The sequence below is a fragment of the Hylobates moloch genome, unplaced genomic scaffold (assembly GCF_009828535.3).
Source record: "Hylobates moloch isolate HMO894 unplaced genomic scaffold, HMol_V3 SCAFFOLD_1, whole genome shotgun sequence".
NCBI classification, from domain to species: domain Eukaryota; kingdom Metazoa; phylum Chordata; class Mammalia; order Primates; family Hylobatidae; genus Hylobates; species Hylobates moloch.
The window spans coordinates 47,650,775-47,674,883 of record NW_026652276.1 but is presented as its reverse complement, the minus strand read 5'-3'; the positions used below and the strand labels follow the sequence as shown (position 1 = coordinate 47,674,883).

The 24,109-nt window shown below is 34.5% G+C and overlaps 1 non-coding gene across 1 annotated transcript; it reads right to left on the bottom strand.

Moving 5' to 3' along the window:
* Positions 1 to 22,771: 22,771 nt before the first annotated feature.
* On the bottom strand, positions 22,772 to 22,836 carry LOC116809894 (small nucleolar RNA SNORD59). Its single transcript, XR_004370058.1, has one exon. It is a non-coding gene; the product is annotated as a small nucleolar RNA SNORD59 (small nucleolar RNA).
* Positions 22,837 to 24,109: the final 1,273 nt, after the last annotated feature.

The following is a 24,109-nucleotide window of genomic DNA, read 5'->3' as shown; positions in this document are numbered from 1 at the left end:
TCACACATAACAATATTAACTTTAAATATAAATGGGCTAAATCCTCCAATTAAAAGACACAGACTGCAAATTGGATAAAGAGTCAACACCCATCAGTGTGCTCTATGCAGGAGACCCATCTCACGTGCAGAGACACACATAGGCTTAAAACAAAGGGATGGAGGAAGATCTACCAAGCAAATGAAAAACACAAAAAAAGCAGGGGTTGCAATCTTAGTCTCTGATAAAACAGACTTTAAACCAACAAAGACCAAAAGAGACAAAGAAGGCCAATTACATAATGGTAAAGGGATCAATTCAGCAAGAAGAGCTAACTATCCTAAATATACTTGCACCTAATATAGGAGCACCCAGATTCAAAAAGCAAGTCCTTAAAGACCTACAAAGAGACTTAGGCTCCCACACAATAAAAATGGGAGATTTTACACCCCACTGTCAATATTAAACAGATCAACGAGACAGAATGTTAACAAGGATATCCAAGACTTGAACTCAGCTCTGCACCAAGGGGACCTAATAGACATCTACAGAACTCTCCACCCCAAATCAACAGAATATACATTCTTCTCAGGATCACATCGCACTTACTCAAAAATTGACCACATAGTTGGAAGTAAAGAACTCCTCAGCAAATGTAAAAGAACAGAAATCACAACAAACTGTATCTCAGACCCCAGAGCAATCAAATTAGAACTCAGGATTAAGAAACTCACTCAGAACCACACAACTACGTGGAAATTGAACAACATTCTCCTGAATGACTACTGAGTAAATAATGAAACGAATGCAGAAATAAAGATGTCCTTTGAAACCAATGAGAACAAAGACACAACATACCAGAATCTCTGGGACACATTTAAAGCAGTGAGTAGAGGGTAATTTATAGCACTAAATGCCCACAAGACAAAACAGGAAAGATCTAAAATTGACACCGTAACACCAGCATTAAAAGAACTAGAGAAGCAAAAGCAAACAAATTCAAAAGCTAGCAGAAGGCAAGAAATAACTAAGATCAGAGCAGAACTGAAGGAGATGGAGAACAAAAACCTTCAAGGAAGAAGTTGAATCCCTGAATAGACCAATAACAGGCTGTGAAATTGAGGCAATAATTAATAGCTTACCAACCAAAAAAAGTCCAGGACCAGATAGATTCACAGCCGAATTCTACCAGAGGTACAAAGAGGAGCTGGTACCATTCCTTCTGAAACTATTCCAATCGATAGAAAAAGAGGGAATCCTCCCTAACTAATTTTATGAGGCCAGCATCATCCTGATACCAAAGCCTGGCAGAGACACACAAAAAAAGAGAATTTTAGACCAATATCCCTGATTAACATCGATGCAAAAATCCTCAGTAAAATACTGGCAAACCAAATCCAACAGCACATCAAAAAGCTTATCCACCTCGATCAAGTTGGCTTCATCCCTGGGATGCAAGGTGGTTCAACATACGCAAATCAATAAAAGCAATCCATCACATAAACAGAACCAACAACAAAAACCACATGATTATCTCAGTAGATGCAGAAAAGGCCTTTGACAAAATTCAATAGCCCTTCATGCTAAAAACCATCAATAAACTAGGTATTGATGGGACATTATCTCAAAAAATTAAGAGCTATCTATGACAAACCCACAGCCAATATCATACTGAATGGGCAAAAACTGGAAGCATTCCCTTTGAAAACTGGCACAAGACAGGGATGCCTTCTCTCACCACTCCTATTCAACATAGTGTTGGAAGTTCTGGCAAGGGCAATCAGGCAGGAGAAAGAAATAAAGGTTATTCAATTAGGAAAAGAGGAAGTCAAATTGTCCCTGTTTGCAGATGACATGATTGTATATTTAGAAAACCCCATCATCTCAGCTGAAAATCTCCTTAAGCTGAAAAGCAACTTCAGCAAACTCACAGGATATAAAATCAATGTGCAAAAATCACAAGCATTCCTATACACCAAAAATAGACAAACAGAGAGCCAAATCATGAGTGAACTCCCATTCACAATTGCTTCAGAGAGAATAAAATACCAAGGAATCCAACTTACGAGGGATGTGAAGGACCTCTTCAAGGAGAAATACAAACCACCGCTCAATGAAATAAAAGAGGATACAAACAAATGGACGAACATTCCATGCTCATGGATAGGAAGAATCAATATAGTGAAAATGGCCATACTGCCTAAGGTAATTTATAGATTCAATGCCATCCCCATCAAGCTACCAATGACTTTCTTCACAGAATTGGAAAAAACTACTTTAAAGTTCATATGGACCAAAAAAAGAGCCTGCATTGCCAAGACAATCCTAAGCAAGAAGAACAAAGTTGGGGCATCATGCTGCCTGATTTTAAACTATACTACAAGGCTACAGTAACCAAAACAGCATGGTGCTGGTACCAAAACAGAGATATAGACCAATGGAACAGAACAGAGGCCTCAGAAATAACAGCACACATCTACGACCATCTGATCTTTGACAAACCTGACAAAAACAAGAAATGGGATAAGGATTCCCTGTTTAATAAATGGTGCTGGGAAAACTGGCTAGCCATATGTAGAAAGCTGAAACTGGATCCCTTCCTTACATCTTATACAAAAATTAATTCAAGATGGATTAAAGACTTACATGTTAGACCTAAAACCATAAAAACCCTAGAAGAAAAGCTAGGCAATACCATTCAGGACATAGGCATAGGCAAGGATTTCATGACCAAAACACCAAAAGCAATGGCAACAAAAGCCAAAATCGACAAATGGTATCTAATTAAACTAAAGAGCTTCTGTATAGCAAAAGAAACCACCATCAGAGTGAACAGGCAACCTACAGAATGGGAGAAAATTTTTACAATCTATCCATCTGACAAAGGGCTAATATCCAGAATCTACAAAGAACTTAAATTTACAAGAAAAATCAAACAAGCCCACCAAAAAGTGGTCAAAGGATATGAACAGACACTTCTCAAAAGAAGACATCTAAACAGCCAACAGACACATGAAAAAATGCTCATCATCACTGGTCATCAGAGAAATGCAAATCAAAACCACAATAATGAGATACCATCTCACACCAGTTAGAATGGCGATCATTAAAAAGTCAGGAAACAACAGGTGCTGGAGGAGATGTGGAGAAATAAGAATGCTTTTACACTGTTGGTGGGAGTATAAACTAGTTCAACCATTGTGGAAGACAATGTGGCAGTTCCTCAAGGATCTAGAACTAGAAATACCATTTGACCCAGCCATCCCATTACTGGGTGTATACCCAAAGGATTATAAATCATGCTACTATAAAGACACATGGACACGTATGTTTATTGCGGCACTATTTACAATAGCAAAGACTTGGAACCAACCCAAATGTCCATCAATGATAGACTGGATTAAGAAAATGTGGCACATATACACCATGGAATACTATGCAGCCATAAAAAGGATGAGTTTATGTCCTTTGCAGGGACATGGATGAAGCTGGAAACCATCATTCTGCGCAAACTATCGCAAGGACAGAAAACTAAACACCTCATGTTCTCACTCATAGGTGGGAATTGAACAATGAGAACACTTGGACACAGGGCAGGGAACATCACACTCCAGGGCTTGTCATGGGGTGGGGAGCTAGGGGAGGGATAGCATTTCGAGAAATATCTAATGTAAATGATGAGTTAATGGGTACAGCACACCAACATGGCACATGTATACCTATGTAACAAACCTGCACGTTGTGCACATACATGTACCCTAGAACTTAAAGTATAATAAAAATAAATAAATAAATAAATAAAATAAATCCATGTGTTTACCACCAACTGATTTTTGATAAAGGCACTGAGGACATACATTAAAGAAACAACAGTCCTTCAATAAATGGTGTTGTAAAACTAAATATTTATATGCAGAAGAATGAAACTAATCCCTTATCTTTTACTATATACAACCATCTACCCAAAATTGAATACTCAAAATTGATAGGAAGAATAAGTTCTAGTGCTCTACAGCATTGTAGGGTGACTACAGTTAACAATTTATTGTATATCATCAAATAGCTAAAAGAGAGGATTTTGAAAGTTCTCAACAGAAAGAAATGATAAATTTTTAAGGTAATAGATATACTAATTACACTGACTTGCTCATTACAAATTGTATACATGTATCAAAATATTCTGTATTCTAAAAATGTGTACAATTATCAAGCATCAACTACATTTTATTTTTCCATAAGACATTGGGGTATAGTTGGAATTTAGTTACATGAATAAGTTATTTAGTGGAGATTTGTGATAACCTGGTGCACTCATCACTCGAGCAGTATACACTGTACCATATTTGTTGTCTTTCATCCCTCGCCCTCTTCCCAACCTTCCCCCTAAGTCCTCAAAGTCCACTGTATCATTCTTATGCCTTTGCGTCCTCATAGCTTAGCTCCCGCATATCAGTGAGAACACACGATGTTTTGTTTTCCATTCCCGAGTTACTTCACTTAGAATAATGGTCTCTAATCTCATCTAGGTCATTGCAAATGCTGTTAATTCATTCCTTTCTATGGCTGAGTAGTATTCCATCATACATATATACCAGAGTTTCTTTATCCACTCATTGATTAATGGGCATTTTGGTGGATTCCATGATTTTGATATTGTGAATTGTGCTGCTATAAACACCTGTATGCAAGTATCTTTTTCAAATAACAACTTCTTTTCCTCTGTGTAGATAACAGTAGTGGGATTGCTGGATTAAACTTTTAGTTCTTTAAGGAATCTCCACACTGTTTTCCATAGCAGCTGTACTAGTTTACATTCCCACCAGCAGTGTAGAACTGTTCTCTGATTGTTGCATCCATGCCAACATCTACTTTTTTCTTCTTCAATTATGACCATTCTTACAGGAGTAAGTTGGTATCACATTTTTGATTCGCATTTCTGTGATCATTAGTGATGTTAAGCATTTTTTCAAATGTTTCTTGGCCATTTGTACATCTTGGAGAATTGTCTATTCATGTCCTTACCCCACTTTTTAATGGGATTTTTTTTTCTTACTAATTCATATTAGTTCGTTGCAGATTCTGGATATTAGTCGTTTGTCATATGTACAGATTGTGAAGATTTTCTCCCACTCTGTAGATTATCTGTTTACTCTACTGACTGTCCCTTTTGCCATGCAAAAGCTCTTTAGTTTAATTAGGTACCAGGTATTTATCTTTGTTTTTATTGCAATTGTTTTTGGGTTTTTGGTCATGAAATCCTTGCCTAAGCCAATGTCTAGAAAGTTTTTTCCGATTTTATCTCCTACAATTTTTATAGTTTCAGTTCTTAGGTTTAAGTCCTTAATCCATCTTGAGTTGATTTTTATATAAGGTGAGAGATGAAGATCCAGTTTCATTCTTCTACATGTGGCTAGTTAATTATCCCAGCACCATTTGTTGAAAAGGTTGTCCTTTCCCCACTTTATGTTTTTGTTAAGCATCAACTAAAAATTAAAAAAAAAATTCCCACAAAAAAATTTCATGGGGAAACTCTTGCGTTAAAATATGACTTATGTTATTGTGAATTTGAAAATTGACTTGCTAATACAGTTCTCTTTATTTGTCATATTGTTTGTCTATAATAGGAAGACTTTATGGATCAGGCACGTTAAGGTTCATGCTTCAAGAGTGTCTTTCCTTTTGAATAATAGTGTGTTATGGACTGATGTGTGTCCTCCCCAAATTCATATGTTGCAAACCTAACCATCAATGTGACTATATTTGGAGATAAGGTCTGTAAGGAGGCAAAGTTAAATGAGGTCACAGAGGTAGGACTCTAATTTAAGGGGACTGATGTCCTTATAAGAAGAGAAAGAGGCATCAGAGACACCCAGAGACAGAGGAAAGGGATCTGAGAGGAGGATGCTACCTAAGAGCCAAAGAGAGAGGCCTCAGGAGAAACTAATCTGCTTTGATTGTGAGCTGCCAGCCTCTAAAACTGTCAGAAATAAATTTCTGTTTTTCAAGCCACCAGGTCTGTGATAGCTTACTATGGTAGCCTAAGGAGGCTAATACAGCATGTTATCATGGTCGTTATTAAAGAATTGAGAACAGGCTAGGTGCAATGGCTCACACCTGTAATCCCAGCACCTTGGGAGGGCGAGGCGGGTAGATCACCGGAGGTCAGGAGTTTGAGACTAGCCTGGCCAAGATGGCGAAACCCTGTCTTTACTAAAAATACAAAAATTAGCTGGGCATGGTGGCGGGCTGAGGCAGGAGAATCACTTGAACCCGGCACGGGGAGGTTGCAGTGAGCCAAGATCGTGCCATTGCACTCCAGCCTGGGCAACAAAAGATAAACTCTTGTCAGGAAAAAAAAAAAGAAAAGAAAAGAAAAGAAAAAAAGAATTGAGAATAGTGTTTGAATGTATAAAAGAAAAAATGTCCTCTTACTTTTGCACAATTTTATATAGATTTCAAAAATATGTTATCTTGTCCTAAAAAGATCATAAAGTTGGAAAAGTTATTTACAATGTTCAGACTATTTTTTGTAATAAGTCATTGGAATAAGATTGTTTCTGTCCTGAGTCCAGAAAACTTTTCACACATGAATTCCAATTTTCCATCATATCTTTGAATCCCTGCTCTAAAAGTAATCTAGTGATGCTTTCCAATAGTAGAAGGAATGACTCTCATGTTTTGAAGTACTGTGTTTTAATGATTCCCACATTTGACACATTTATCTCTATGCATCAGCAATAAAACAGTGAACAGCCTAAACATAGCCCTTGCCATCACAGTATGTATAATATTGCAGAAATAAAATTGCTATTAAAGGTGTTAGCAACTAATTCCATGGAAGCAAATGAAAAAATGTGCTGTTTTGGTCATCATTCCAAAAGAACTTTGTTCAAATTCTGCTTCATTATTCTGAAACCCTTTTAAAGATTTATTTTCTTTTTTTGGCTTGGGGAAAAATAAAGCTAGAAATAAATTGTGACTATTAACTATGGTTATCAATAAAAATAATATTCATATATAAAACAATCACACAGTATAAGTAAGAAACTTATGTATTTATAAACCAATAACATTTTGGTTCATCTATTATTGCAGCAAAATCTGGCTGATCATCACTGTTATACCATGTTATAATGTACTGATATCAACCAAGAATTCCACATTCTAAACTCAATAATATAAAGGTGTCTTTTCAGAAGTCTGTTCTTTCTTCTCTACATCCTGAAAATTCCATCCACTCATAATATTATTTCTTTACAATATTGGAATTAACTAGTAATTTTGGAGGGAATGTTAGAGTATGCCACAGCCTAGAATCATACTGATCATAAGACATTCAAATACTTTCCAATTTTAGAAGCTTATCTTAGAATTTGGAGGCTCATCTTAGATAGAAGATATGGATCATCTCTTAGGGAGTATCTTCATCTTTATTATAAACACATAAATGCTGCTTTAATTCTGAGATCTCACTAAATTTGGACTTTAGACATTCTATTATCTTTTAGTTTTTCAAATGCACTGCCTTCAGCTTTATGTGCCATATATGGTTATATAGTGAATTTTACAGATTCTTGCCACTTTCTACATACCTTCACCTCCCATCAATGTTTTTGCCAATTCTTTCTAAAATTTCACTTTATCTGTTTTCACAAAACAATTGGCAGATACCAAGTAATATATAGCATTGACTTTTGTCTTATTTATAATGACCTTCAGATTCTCTTCCAAAGCTTCTGGAATCTAAAATCCTACATACCTCCCTTGAGCACTGCCTCCCTACTCTGTCACTTTCACCTGAATGTAGGTGAGACATTGCTATGATCAATAAGCATAAAAACACTACACTCTCTTCAGTTAGGTCAATCCTCTGAACACTGAGAAACTATTATATTAACAAGTCTTAAATTAAACATTGTAAAAAGAGCTACCACATATTGAGAGTGTGATACATACCTGACATTTAGCTAAGCCTTATAATACATTATTTTATTTAATACAATAATTGCATTAGGTACTATTAATGTGCCATGTTGTATATAGAAAAATATGGCCCCCAAAGTAAATAGCATGTCCAAAGTCATGTAAAACAGATTTGGGAGAGGCGAGCTTAAATTTGCTTGCTTCTGAGTTTATAACCTGTACCCTTACTCATTAATTTAGCCTGCCTCTCTCTCATAATACTGACCCTATGTTAACATTCTTTCCTAATAGGCTACTCAGTTTCACATCCTAATTGAGTCTTGGCTAGGTACTCAACTGATCTCTTAGACATCCTCAGATATATCTGAATTCCAGTGGTTAACAGAGTGTAAGCTCAAAAAAATTAAATTACAACTAAAAATTTGTGCAGAATTTAGAGATGCCCTAAAGTAATTGGAAATATTCCACATGTCACCAAACTGGGGCACAGAGTTGATTGAAGAATATTTTAATAGGGCTAAATTTATTCAGTGAATTTTGGTGATAAATAATTTAAACACACTGGATTTAGCAGCTTAAAATGTTATTTTTTCCTAGGATTTTAGATATTCTTGAAACTCCATGTAAGCAGACACAATTAAAAACAAAATATATTTCATACTCAATAACTTGACATAATAAAGAGTTACAAACTATTTCATTTCTTTTAGATCTGAATTTTAAATATTTACCATCACATTATTAAAACCCATCACATACACACACACCCCCCATATATCTCCCAAAATACAGAAAAACAAAAATGTAAAAATAATCTATAATAACACAGTGTAGAAATTTCAGTTAGTTTACCTGTATTGACATTTATATTATTTAGATGATGGAGCTGAACCTAACAACAGTATTTTGTGGAATGATCTTTACATACATTTTAATGTATTTCAGAAGCCTCCACATGCCTCTTCCTCATCATGACCTTCTTTATCCTTCCAGGAGTAATTTACTAATGCAATATTTATGGCCTTTACTTCCCTATTATTCTTAATCATTTTAATTAGTATCTAAACAAAATTTGGACTTTGTTTAAATGCAGTCAAATTGCACATGTTCTATTGTTTCTGATCTCTCTCTGTCTCTCTCTCTCTCTCAATATTATGTCTGTAAGATTCTTCCAGGTTTGTGCTTATTTATGCAATACTTTTATTTCTATGACTGTAGTTATAGCTTTCCATATCAATATACTATTATTTGCCTATTCCTTCTATGGATATTAGAAGGGTTATTTCCAGCCTTGGGTTATTTAGGGTTTAGGGTTATTTCCAGTCTATTTTAATATATTTACTAGACTTATATTAGAAATATAATTAGACTTATATTTTAAATTATATATTTTAAATATATATAATATATTTAAATTTAAATATACATAAAATATAAATTTAAAATATATAATTTAAAATATGTCTATATTTATATATTCATATATATTTAAATATATTTAAATTTATTAAATTATAAAATTTATATATATTTAAAATATATAATTAAAATATATAAAATATATATTAAATATAAAACTATATAAAATATATTTTAAAAATAAAATTAAAATATATAAAATATATATTTAAAATATAAGTCCAATTATATTTCTAATATATATTGATATATTAGAAACAATGCTATTGTTATTATCCCTTCCATGTTTATGGACACTTAAAAATTTTCATTCTTGTGGTATATATTCTCGAGCATGGAATTGGAAATCAATAGGATTTGCTTATCTTCTGCTTTATGAGATACTACCTAACATTTTCAGATTTTACATTATTTATTGGCATTATATAAGAGTTTTCATTGTTCCACATTTACCCATCATTTGTTCAGATTGCATAATTTCTACAAATCTCTTGGGTATATGATGGTATCTCACTGTGATTTAAATTTGCATCTACCTGATTCCTAACAAGGTTGAGAACATTTTCATCTTTCTTAGACATTTGAGTGGCCTTTTAGATTCTTTAACAATATCTTCATTTCTCTTTGCTTATTGATAAATTAGTATATTCTGAATATAAAGTGTTTTTTTCTGTTGTATGAATTGCAAATATATTTTCCATGGTGTGATTTGCCTTTTTACTTCACCTGGTCTCAGTATAAAAGGCAACTAGGAATTCCAATGCAAAATGTTAAGGTTCATTATATAGCTAATATAATATATATGTTACACATACACGTGCATGTAATATATATATTTTATATACATGTATATATGTGTTTTGTGTGTGTGTGTGTGAATATAATCTTACAAATCAATAAGAAAAAAACTAAAAGATTGACTGGGGACACTACCAGGAATGTAAATGGAAGATGAGACACAAGTAATTTATAAATATGAAATTAAAACTGTAACCACAAACACAATAAGAAAAACAAAAGAGCACAGTGTCACTGGCATTTTTTTCCTTCCTGTTAGCCTTTTCTGTTAATATTCAATTGTATAAATGTAAGATGAACCATAAAAAAGCAGAGATAAATGAATGAATCAATCAGTTGAAAATATAAAATACATATAAAAGTAAGTTAAAAGTGTAGAAAATATTATAACATAGGCCTTTTCACTTTGGATTTCTCCATAAAAATATCAGAGTGGGGGGGTTGAAACGTTCCCAAATTATAACAAAAACTAGGAAATCAATATTCATCCAAAAGAAATGAACAGATTATTGGTATACTCAGTATTACAACACAGATACCCATAGAGTTAAATAGTAGTTCCAAGTTGATGTATTATTACTCAGTGGATTCTGAAAATAAGACAATACAACTCTGGCAGTTTCAGCAACACTCTATAGATGCTCAATAAAGTAGTGTTAGCAATCAGCTGACTCCTGAGTCAATTGTGACAGCACGTAAGGAAAACCATGAAATTTCAAAAATTACTTGGATGATGTTTCATGGAGTTTCAGTATCACTCAGTGGACACCAAAGCCAGAAAAACTAGAAGCCTTATTCTATCTTATTCCCAAGCTGGTAAAGCTTAGTGTACCAGCACTGATACTTTTGATATTCTATCGAGGACTATTGAGAGACAACGATCCATTTGCACTGCAGACCAATCACTACTGGTAATAGCCAGGAATGCATTCTCACCCTGATCATCAAAGCTGTGTCATACAGATCAGCTCCCACATAGGCTGTGCCAGTCTTCATAGTATAAACCAAACAAAAAGGGAAAAATGGTAACACTACTATATTTTGATACTGGTATTAAGGTCTCTCTGTATGGGATACAGATAGTGAAAAATGCATTATGCATAATCTGATCATGAGAAAATAATGATATGCTTGCATTTTGGTTGAACTCTCTAGTATATTCGAGTGCCATTAACATCATGAAAGTATATCAATTAAGAAGTGTTCAAGGAGTATATGTAGAGACATCATAAACAATCAATTAAAACCCCTTGGAAAAATCAATTAAGATCTTGAGGAACCAGGCAATGGAATGCAGACTGTGACAAGTGAATCTAACTGTGTTACAAATCTATGGCCTAAGTTCACTGAAAGACCTGGGGAAAAGGGTGATGATCTATATGAAATTGGAAAAATTGTGTTTTGATGAGATGATGTAAGACTAAAAACATACAACCAAAACCTGTATTTAAATAGTATTTTATTTTCACAAGGGTATGGGTTAGCAGTTCTTAATCTATATGCATACTAACATTGAACAAGTACATAAATAGTAGATAAGGGGAACGATGCTTATACTGTCAGAAAAAGAAGTGAAAATACAGAAGTTGGGGGTGGGGTCTGCTAGAATGATGATGTGGTGCTAAAGATAGTATGAACTCATGTTTATTTTCATATTCATAGGGATTTATGAAAAAATAATTACAGTATGTGTATACCTTGGTTAGTAATCTACATATATTTCCTAGTTATGTCTTCTCAGATGGTCTAGAAACAGTGACTCCTCAGTGGCAATTAGCATACGAATGCTCAGATCTTGGTGTAGAAATACCATTCTCCAATAAAAGGAACCAAGGCTCCTTGGAGAAATGGATAATTCTAGGAGTTGGGCAAGAAAATAGAAGCTAAACCTGGCCTTGTTTAGGGCCAGAAAATAAAGACATGCACACACACACACACACACAGAAAATTGTGAGAGAAATTCAAAAGGACACAGGAGATAATCTGGAAAAGTTCTAAATGGTCAAAGGTAAAACCATTCAAGCAACAAATAAATAATGATAATACTGGATTATAAATCAAGAAATAAAATATCTATTGATCCATACTCATACAAATTAAAAAGTGAACAAAAATTAAGTTGGGAAGAAGGGGCAAATCTATCTTATAGAAGAATTCTAAATGATAGATAGCTCAACAGATAGATAGTCCCCAATCCAGAAAGCAGAGCTTACTTCTTCCTCCTTGAGTTAGGGGTAGACTTAGTGATTCAATTCCAAAAAATAGTATGTGAAAAATAAAAAAATCGTAACTTTACAGTTAAGAAACTTGGCAGATAGCAGTTTAGCCAGTTGTCAAGGTTAATATTACCAGTGATCCGTCATGTTGATTTAATATGCCCCATGATATGATGCAATGAAAATGGTACTTCATCTCCTTGGTATTCTTTCCCCAAATCCAATAACCTCAGACTAACCATGATAAAACATCAGACAAACCCCAATTTAAAGACATTCTACTAAGTACCTGACTAGTACTTGTCAAAGCTGTCAAGGTTATCAAAAACAAGAAAAACCTGATAAACTGTCACAGACAGAGGAGACGAAGAAGATACAAGGTCAAAATGCAATGTGGTAGCCTGGACTGGATACTCAACAGAAAATAAACATTAGCAGAAAAACCAATAGAATAGGAATAGAGCCTGTAGTTACTAGTATTTTACCAATATTAATTGCTTAGTTTTGACAAATATACTGTGGTTATATATGATGTTAACATTAGGGGAAGTTGAGTGAACGATATACATGGATTCTACTTTGTTTTCAAGTGTTCCATAAATCTAAAATTATCTCATAAGTTAAAGCTTATTTAAAAATTGTTTTTAAAGTAACTAATATCATTAAACAAGTGATAAAATAAGTGCTAATATCATAACTGAAGCCACCAGGCACCAAAAGCTGTGTATGTTGTTAGAGCATTTGTGCCAATACTTGGAAGGTAAAGTTTTTGAGTTTGGATTAGTGTATGGCTCAGAGGAGATGTAAATGAGATTAAATTCTACAGGACCACACAATACTTTATGATCACAAGGCATCTTAGCCTCAGTGTCCATGTCTGATAACTTTAAATCATTTTTGAACCCATGCCATGGTTAAGGAAAAAAAATCTTCCATGTTACTGGAGTTTTGGACAAGACAGAGAAGGATGAAAGAATTAAATCTTCCGTAGCGAATTCAACTGGGACAAAGTATAGCAGGGGTTACATAGACTTCAATAGTATCAAAGAAGTTCAGAGTTCACGTGGCCCCATAGAGATCCTCAGTTCTCATCTTAAGTAAAGTTAATAATAAAGGAAAAGTTGATGGAGAGTTAAGCCGTGAATTGGTGCCCATATATAGGCCTTTTTATTGTTTGTTTTAACTATGGATCAGCAATTCCAGGATAGAATTGTATCACTAAAGGATTCTGAAATGAGAATTGTCCTGAGGACTCCTCAGAACACAGAACCCATGGGAAAGAAAATAAGAATCATGGGGATGACTTAAAGACCCACAATTTTGCTACTAGTCTGAGTGAAATGAGCATAAGCCAGTCAAATAGAACCACGTGGTTCTCAGAAAAAATCTTGCAGTCATTCAAGACATACTAGCAAGATGACCAGAGGAACATCTGAGCCATGACACCAAAGATATCAAACACAAAGTAATTATTGTCCTTTAAAAATATGGGGGTGCTCCAGAAGCAAAGTCTAACATTCTGTGAAGCAGAAAAACCCACAATATTTACTGGTTGCAAGAGGCTCTTTCTTGCAATATGTAACAGCAAGAAAAAACTGTCTCTAGTGTTTTGACACTGAGAGCTGCTTTAGAGGCCACCCAAAAATACCATAGTTATGAGTCATATAGGGCCTTTTAATACATAAGGGTATGTAGTAGACACATAAGTGACGATAGCACTCTGTTTCCTTAGGAAACTTTGGGACAACAAATCCAAGACAGCCACATGAGGACAGGTGCAGAGAAAAGGGCCGGCCATACCAACACTAACGTCTCATAATATTTTCCATCTCGGGGAAGCTCCAGAAATGAGAGCAGGTAAAAGCAAAATTACTGTTCTGTAAGTTTTGGCTAAAAGGACTAGGAAATTACATCCCTAGATAGGGGCAGTCTGCCACAGAGCTGAAAAATCCAGTGGTGGAAAACATTTTAGATAACTAAGAGGTTTGGGGAATGTCATCTAGGTTAGTAATTCATAAGGTCTCAATTATCAGTGTATTTCCAGAGACTCAAAGACAGATGCCAGCTCTTGGACTCTGCAGAATCTAAAGCTGAATTTTTCAGAATCAGGATGAATCCTGCCTTGAGGCTAATAATTGAGGGAGCCACTAATGGAGTGAAAAAATCTCTGGGTTGATGTAGCTCCCCATAGGCCAAGCTGTGAAATCCACACAGTGATGACCCTGATGTGTCCACAGTGATATCACGCAAATACCCAGGCACTGTGAAGACTCTGGAAGACAGTCTGTAGGCTGAGTCCAGAAGAATCAAAGCGCACCAGTAAATGATTGTTCATTGTTCCATCTTCTGGGATTAAAATGTCCGAGGGTAAAGATATTTCCAAGTAACTATAAAAAAATTTCTGAAGGGAAAAATGACTTGGGATTCAGGCTTTGTTTTAATGAAAAAGAGACAAATTAGGGCACATTTGGCATAGCACATAGTGGAGTACCTACCAGTATCTCATGAGACACAAACTACAAACTACTTAAATAATTTTCATAACCTAGCTTTAAAAATGTGTTTGTTCAGTATTTGTAAATGATGGATTAATTACAAATGGCAATCTATCCAAAATCTATTATTTCTCCAGATGTGCTTTTAAGCCTCTGATGTTCTTCAAATATTGAGCAGAGATGACTTTGTTTCAGAAAATATGAACCTGGTCCCCTGCCTAAGTTCAAGAGGAAGCAGCCTGGAATTTGAGACTTTTCAAGACAGCTTGCTAAAAGGTAATAGTTTTAGAAAAAGTTTTTTTTTTTTTTCTGCTTGATGAAACCATGCAATTTCCTACATTTGAATTCAAAGTTCAAATGTTCAACACAATGTTTGGAGCATCCTCTTTTAAATGTGAGGAATATGGCAAGAAAATTCATGAGATATCAACCACATTCCTTAAGTAGAACCACTGAATCAATTTGACACAACAGCAAATGCTAGCTTCCAAACTTTGTTAATTATGAAAATAAACCCTTGTTTATTTAAGCTTCTTATTAAATATTGCAGAGGAAAACATCTTTGGTAGGTGAAAGATAGATTGATGCATGTAATGAACAAAGCTGTCAAAACAATTTTTAAAAGACATTTCTAATGTAAACTGAGTTTCCCAATTCTAGTTAGCCCATGGACACATATGGGATTCCATTTAATTCATGACTAATAATTTTATGATATTTAATTTTCAGGTGCACTGGGATAAAACTCACCCTTCACATGCACACACAGACATCTGAGTGTATCAGGAGCATGTTATTAAGTAATCATAAAATATAATAAATCCATTCTGAATCCCTCTGAGCAAAATTTCAATTTAACTTGGCATTTTTCTCCCACCACTGGTTAATGCTGTATCTGTGAACTTAGGACCACTTACTATATTAAAACTACCAAATACTTTATTGTATGGAAATAAAGAATTTCTCTTTGTAATGTCTATAATATGCTGCAGAAGACACAAAGCAGTGCTTCTATGTGATGGCTTATCATGTTTTGGTGGTAAATACATTTAGTTTCACTTATAAAAGTTTTGCTTTCACAGGAATCTAACATAAATCCAAAGAGGTTTCTTCTGACAACCTATGGCACAATAGGGTGTCTGACTCCAGAGAGAGTTTTCTTCAGGAATCAATCCAAAAATAATTCATTCATAATTACCTACTTTTCAGTGATATATATCTTGTCTCACGAGCAGTTCTTTGTTCTGGGTCACTTTTTCCTGAGGAAACCTAAAAGTATCAACGAACTGTTTTTCATTAATGTTGAGGCATTAAGCCTAAAATCTGGAATGCCTGGATTTATTCAAAGATACATTCTGTCCATCAAATTCCAGCTTTCTTTTCCTATTTTCCTAGTCATTTCCCATCTCATAAATGATCTAACTTCTTGATTAAATTTTTATACACTTTCGAGACAAAATCTCTTGCTGTATCTGCCCGAGGGAACAGAAGTCAGTCTCCATATTACAGCTTGAATAAAATAATGTTTTTTCCAGACCATATGGACAATCTCAAAATATTAATTTCCATGTCTGACTCAACATTACCAATTTCCACAAAATCTTGCTGCCTCTCTCACTCATAACTAGACCAAATGCCAAATTAGGTTAACCTTGTTTCTCCAGGCTTGTGACAGATATTGCAGATCTCCTATTCAGAATTTCCTTCCCAGATTTCTAAATCTAAAACCCAAATCCAGTCATCCCAGATTTCTCCTCATATGCCTCACTAGTAAATCTATATAAGCCAAACAAGCAGTCACTGCAAGGCTTTATTTTACCTAATACTGATATTACCAAATATCTTCATATGTTTTCTTGTTTGATTGCTTATTTTTTTTCTTGTTTTACTTTGCTGGCTATATTGTATATGTACCACTTAAAATACATTTCAGAAGTGTGTGATTAAACAATAAATCAAGAAATAAAGATAAAATTTGGTAAAGACAGCAAACATATTAACAGCAGAATCTGGACTAGAATATATTCTGTTCTCAATTTGATTATCTTTCCATTGAACTATATTTTTTCTTAAACCTTCAATAAGGATCCCTTTTATATTTTTAAATATTATTTTTAAATATTAATTCCATAAAAGAAACACAATTATTATTGTGTAAAAATACTAATTATTATGAAATAAGTATTATAATATTATTCTTTTTTAAAGTTATGTGATAATAGTAATAATTATTATTATTTTAGAGACCAAGCCTCACTATGTTGCTCTGGCTTGAGTACAGTGGCTATTCACAAGCACAATTCCACCACTGATCGGCACAGGAGTTTTGATGTGCTCTATTCTCAACCTGGGCTGTTTCAGCTCTTCTTTAGCAAACTGGTGGTCCATCACTCTCAGGAGATCAACATACTGATGCCAAACTTAGGATAGACACCCGATCAGCCTAGCGCTCTACAGCCCAGAACTCTTGGTCTCAAGCGATACTCCCACCTCAACCTCCGGAGTAGCTGGGACTACAGACATGTGCCATCATGGTCAGCTGTAATAATAATTATTATCCTCTTAACATGTCTGGAAAGGCAGAATTCTAATGTAGCTGGGTGTGCATTCTGTGTAGAATCCCCTCCCCTTGAGAGTAGGCAGGACCTGCGAATATGATAGATGGTCTTTCCAACGATTAGGTCACCTTATATGACTGAGGTGAGGGAATTTTTTAGATGTAGTTAACATCGCAAATGAGTTCATTTTGTGTTAATCAAAATGAGGATTACTCTATGTGGGCCTAACTTAATCTATTGAAAGTCTATAGAACATGAACTAGACTCTTTTTGAAGAAAGAGATTCTTCTGCTGGCTTTGAAGTAAGTCGTGGGACTCTAGGATCAAACAGCAGCTTCCAGTCAGCAAGGAAGTAGAGACTTCAGTCACACAAGTACAAGGAACTGAATCCTGCCAACAACATGAATGAGCTTGGAAGATGACTCTGAGCTTCAGCCCTGCCTACAATCACCTTGATTGCAACCTTGTGATACCCTAAACAGGGAACTCGGACCACCTGTGCCTGGACTAGGGACCCATTGTAACTGTGAAATAAGTAATTTATTTATTTATTTATTTTTTTATTTTTTTTTTTTTTTTGAGATGGAGTCTCGCTCTGTCGCCCAGGCTAGAGTGCAGTGTCGCAATCTTGGCTTACTGCAAGCTCCACCTCCTGGGTTCACGCCATTCCCCTGCCTCAGCCTCCCGAGTAGCTGGGGCTACAGGCGCCCGCCACCACGCCCGGCTAATTTTTTTGTATTTTTAGTAGAGACGGGATTTCACCATATTAGCTGGGATGGTCTCGATCTCCTGACCTCGTGATCCACCTGCCTCGGCCTCCCAAAGTGCTGGGATTACAGGCGTGAGCCGCCGCGCCCAGCCTAAGTAATGTATTTAAGTCACTTGATCTGTGATGATTTGTTATACAACAATACAAATAGAATACAGTATTCCTTTGAAAATATTCTACGCATATTTCACCAGGCCTTATTATAGATTCTCTGGAGAAGTAGAGGAAAATATCACTCTTAATTTTTTTATCTTTTAGAAGTTGCTGTAATTGTCCACTCATTTCAAAATATCAACATTGCTGTCTCAAATTGACTTTATTATAAACTATTACTCTCACAGTTTGTTGTTAATTCATCTCAAATAGTGCTTTTAACCAATCTAGTTATTATTTGTTGTCTGCTACTCTCAAGAAGGGTGACGGTATGGAGTTTTACCTCACATATAAGCTAAGGAGCTAGCCTTCCAAGGTTTTATAAATTCTGGCAGAGAACAAAGCCTCTTGTGTAAGAAATAATGGATTTTATTATTCATGGCATGGCAAGAAGTATGAGCTTTATGTTCACCTCAGTTACCTTTGACAGTCAAAGTTCCAAAGCAGATGCAGAACGTTCTATGTGGATAGCGGGCACACAGTAGATGTGTGCCCTAGCTGAAGAACTATCTGATATTAGATTAAGCTGTTAGAAAACTTGTTCAGCTTCTCCTCTGGAGGCAGACATTATTTTTATTATTTTTGAAGACCATAAATCTGCCTTCTGCTCTTAAGGGAGATGCTATTTCTGTCTTCCAAAGCTGTTTGCTCTACAAACATTCATAAAAAAATAGTAGTGAGCAAAAGCTGGAATAACTCTGTTCAAAAGAGGTACAGAAATGTGATAGAACATGGAGAATTATTTCTCATCAGCTACTAAGTTCTGTATTTGAAATTTTAATTAATTTTTTTTATTTTACAGTGAAATTAAAATCTTCAGTTCATTTAGGGGAGCAATTGTATCTTTTGTATATATTCTTCTGCTTCTTTGAAATGCAGCCCAATAATAGTAAAGCAATAAATTCATAACCTAATGTGACTATTTATATTTTAGGGGAGAATCCTTCTCTTCTTTCAATATTCCAACCTTGGCTCAAAAAGAATAGGGTACTCTTTGCTTCTCTATTGCTTCCCTCTCTGCTATCCACTAACTCTATCTGAAGAATGTCTGAATTAGTGGACACAGAATCTACTCTGCAGGGTTGGTCAGACCCAGAAGCTACAGATTTGTAGCAATCTCTAGATTCATGGCAGAGAGCAGGAGGTTTGTAGATTGAAACAAAGTTCTAAACTAGAGGTTACTAGAAAAACCAGATTGTGGTAGTTATTTGGCATTCCCTAGGACATCAATAGAGCAGATGCTTTGGTGTCCTCTTCCTGCACATGCCAGTCCAGCAGCACGTGGGGCACATGATAATGCTTATCCTCAGAAAGCTTAGTTGAACCACCTCAGCTTCTTCCTAGGGAGCTCAGTGTCATCTCAGTGAGTGGCTTGTCTTGACATCCAGTGAGTCTTGCAGGTACCCCAGTGTTTTCCCAGTGAGTTGTGCAGGCACCTGAGAGTGTAGTGCCCTGCTTACCATCCCTAGTTCATAACATAATAGTAAACTCTTGGCGTGCAGTGGCATGATTTCGGCTCACTGCAACCTCTACCTGCCGAGGTCAAGCTATTCTCCTGCCTCAGCCTCCTGAGTAGCTGGGATTATAGGCACGCGCCACCATGCCCAGCTAATTTTTGTATTTTTAGTAGAGATGGTGTTTCACCATGCTGGCCTCGGACTACTGACCTCGTGATCCACCCAGCCTGGCCTCCCAAAGTGCTGGGATTACAAGCATAAGCTACCGCACTTGGCCACAATAGTAAACTTTTAATATTCAATATACCATGTACACTGTAACCTTCACTGATATTATTTCCATGTTTAAGGTGGGAGGTGGTTCTTTACATTTTTTTTTCCTTTGGGTGCTCTATCTCAATCATACAAGTAGTACCTGTTCACTGTTTTCTACCAGTGAATGGGAGAGTTTAACAGGAAAAGGGGTTTGAAAGCACACATTAATAAGTTATTGGAAGAAGTTTGTTTTCCCATATGATTCTGTCTCCATAGAGATACTCAGCCCTGAAAAGTAAATAGAAGCTTACTCTCAGATGGCTCAACCTTAACAGTTTTCTTTCAGTAAATGAAAAAGTTTAACACAAAAAAAGGAGTTTATAAGCACACATTCAGAAGAAGTGACTGGAAGAAATTTCTTTTGTTATATGTGTCTATAGGCCTACAGAGAAATCCAGCCCTGAAAGGTAAATAGAAGCTTGCTTTCAGAACAACTTACCGTGAAAAATTTTCTTTCAATAAATTGAAGGGTTTAAGATTTTGCAAGTACAATGTCCATTTTACTCAACTTATTTTCATTCTTCAGAATTTTCTTTACCCATTAGTAGTTAATTTCTTTTATTAGTTAATGTTTCTTTATATTAAACTTCCTTTGTACAAATTACTGTTCTTTCTTTCTCATCACTGATACAAAGTTCTATTCTTGACAAAGGGAGAGAATGGATTTCAGGCCTATTGCTAACCATTTTTAACTTGATAAATACATAATAACCCAAAACTTCAGGGACTAAACCAGAGATCTTTGCATTGTTGCTTATATATACCCTGAAATATTTTTTAAATAAGTATTTCCAGCATAGTTTCAATTTTCAAATGTTTTTAATGAAAACTTTTGTTGCTAACTTGATATAACCATTACCTATTATAAAATTTTATGAACAAAATCTGCTTTAACTTACAGAAATATTATGCTTGGCTTTGCTGTCCTTGAAAATATATTTTTGTTCCAACTTCTTCATACACATTCTAATATATTTTAGGGTATTACTGTATTTAATTGGTCATCATATCACAGATATCTATAACAAAGTAATTATCTGGGTTTAATTATAAGTTTTATTTTATTACCTACAACCGTAAGTTTCTGGATGTTAATATTTTCTTCTAAATTTGGTATTCATTATATTTTACAAGTATATAATTGATTGAACAACTAAATATTACCAGTTTTAACAAGTTATTTTTAAACTTACATGGCAAAATCTTACCATAAATATAAATCTTAATAAAATGAATCATAATCAAGCTTTTCTTCAGATATTAGAGTGATATGAACTGTTAAAAACTGATTTATGCAATAGCTTTTATATTACATCTTAAGGAGAGAAACTATTTAATTGTTTATAGAAATAGCAAGAAATCTAGTTTTTCCAAGATTTTTGATACACATTAGTAGAATTCCTGAGAGGGCACTGGTTTCGGAAACAAACAGGCATTAGATGTAAAAAATAACAATAATAAAAGAAATATTAAGTACTTATATGACATTTCTCTACACTAAATGCCTTATACACATATATCATCTGATTTAATTTTCACAAGACTCTAATAGTTGTTATTCTTATGATGCTACAGAGGAAGAAATAAAAACAGATGGAATAAATAAATTGATCTGAAAGAGAAAAAGATTTGGGATTCAACACAATTTACTCAGAATCAAAACCTCATGTTCTTGACCATTTAACCGTCTTGCCTCACATAAGGCATTGCATTACCTACACCTGTAAAGAGAAACATTTATAGCTGAGTTTGATCTGGAGTAAGGTAAGACTAAACAAGCAATCTTAAGAACAGTGAATTATATCTGAAAAACATAGAGGAGTTATAATTACAACATATGTTACTATATGGTCTTAAGAAAAAATGAGCCTTATCTTCAGCAATATCCATTTCATTTCATAAATATTTATTGCTTTTGATGTCTTTCCATATTCTACATATTTTGCTTAATTACTTTTTTCTGTCATTCCCATTAGAATGTAAGCTTCATGAAAGCATGCATTTTTTTATTCTTATCACCCAGAGGAGTGCTCGATGGATATGTGTGCAGTGAGTAAAAGACAAACGTTTTGTCTAAATTAGCTTATGGTTTTCTTTAATTTCCAGAATCAATGTTTATTGTTTTTTAAATGATTTTCACAATGTCTTCTAATTTATACCTTCTTCTCAAGGTAATAACTCTTCAATGAGAAAATAATGACTAATAGTGGATTTATTTTCCATCCTTAATTACTTTCTCCTAAAGATATAAATAGCTTTATCACAGATAAAGTTTTAATGGTACTACTTCAATTACATTCATAAAATAGTTTGGGAAGATGAGCTTTTATTGATTTTCTGTAAATCATGGTTAATTATGGTTATAGAATTATATGGTTAATTATTTCAGCCATTCATAAGATCAGACACAGAGTGGCTCTAAAGTTTTCTACATTTTTTAAAAGACTTGTTTTTTAAATATATACCTTTGAATTCTCATGATTTCATATTAGGTAGTTTAACTTAATTATCCATGAAGCTAGTGATTTTAATAATTAAAAGCTTTGAATTTTTTTCTCTCAACCATAGGCAATTTAATGTCACCATATTAAAAAATTCCCCTTAAAATAAACAAAATTCAAATGCTAAAAGAAAACTTTCTGCTGTCTTTCTTTTCATTTATTTATTTATTTATTTATTTATTTTTGGTTCTTATCTGGAATGGCATCTAGCTTCAGCAAACTCAGAAAAGTCAGAAGCTACTAATCAGTGAGGCTTTCTGCTGGTTTTAGGATGTTAATTTATTTTATATTGATAAAGATATATAAAGAATATTTTTGGCGGGGTACGGTGGCTCACCCCTGTAATCCCAGCAGTTTGGGAGGCCGTGGTGGGAGGATTACCTGAGGTCAGGAGATCGAGACCAGCCTAGCCAACATGGCGAAACCCAGTCTCTACTAAAAAATACAAAAATTAGCCAGGCGTGGTGGTGGGCACCTGTAATCCCAGCTGCATGTAAGGCTGAGGAGGAGAACTGCTTGAACTCGGGAGGTGGAGGTTACAGTGAGCTGAGATCACGCCAGTTTGGTTGACAGAGAGAGACTCCACCTCAAAAAAACAAAAACAAAACAATAACAACAACAAAAAGAATATTTTTGTATACTTTGTATATTCAGCATCTCTGTAGAAGAAAACCAAACAAAACCAGACAACAAAAAGGAAATGAAACAAAATGAGACTAAACAAATTATAATTTAAGAGTCATTAAAATTTAGTTTCAAGAGAGCTTCTATTTTTATTCCTGGTTTATATAGAGTACTATGCCAAATTCACTTAAATCATGACATTAATTTGTGAAGTTGGCCAAATTCAATCAGAAAATGTTACAATTCCTCAAAGCATATAAAAAGTTGTAACAAACTGTCATATATTTATTACATCCATTACTGTCTACATCTACAATGAAATAAACTTCTTATGTTTTACAAAGTAATTATCTAGACAAAAAATATGCAGTAGTGATTATTTCTAATGTCGTCAAGTAACACGAGAAGCACTAGAATCCATAACATGAAAGTACTAATGAAGCATCTATTAATATTCATGTAGTCATTTGAGGAGAGAGCTTATCATAGAAGACTCACAGAACATTTGTAAAATACAAATGAAGTGAAATTTGGAGTATTTTGAACTTTGTCTTTCTTGTCACAAGTCAAGTGTTCATTTTTGTTGAAAAATAATCATTTGAGGGAAATTCATTTTATTCTCTTAGTTCAGTGACTTGTAAATTCTGCTCTTTCTTGATTTCATGCAATAGGGAAGTAAAAAGAATGATGTGCACCACAAATTTTATTGAGCATAAGAAAAAGCTAAGATTTGAACCAATTCAGAGATCACATCTACCTATATTCCACTGGGTTAAGAAAGAAATGAAATGTGGATTTATGGTCTTTTAAATCACTAATACGAAACATTAGCAGAACTAACTTTAAATCTATAACCAGGATTGTGTTAAATGGGAGATATATTTTTGTCCAAGGTTAACACA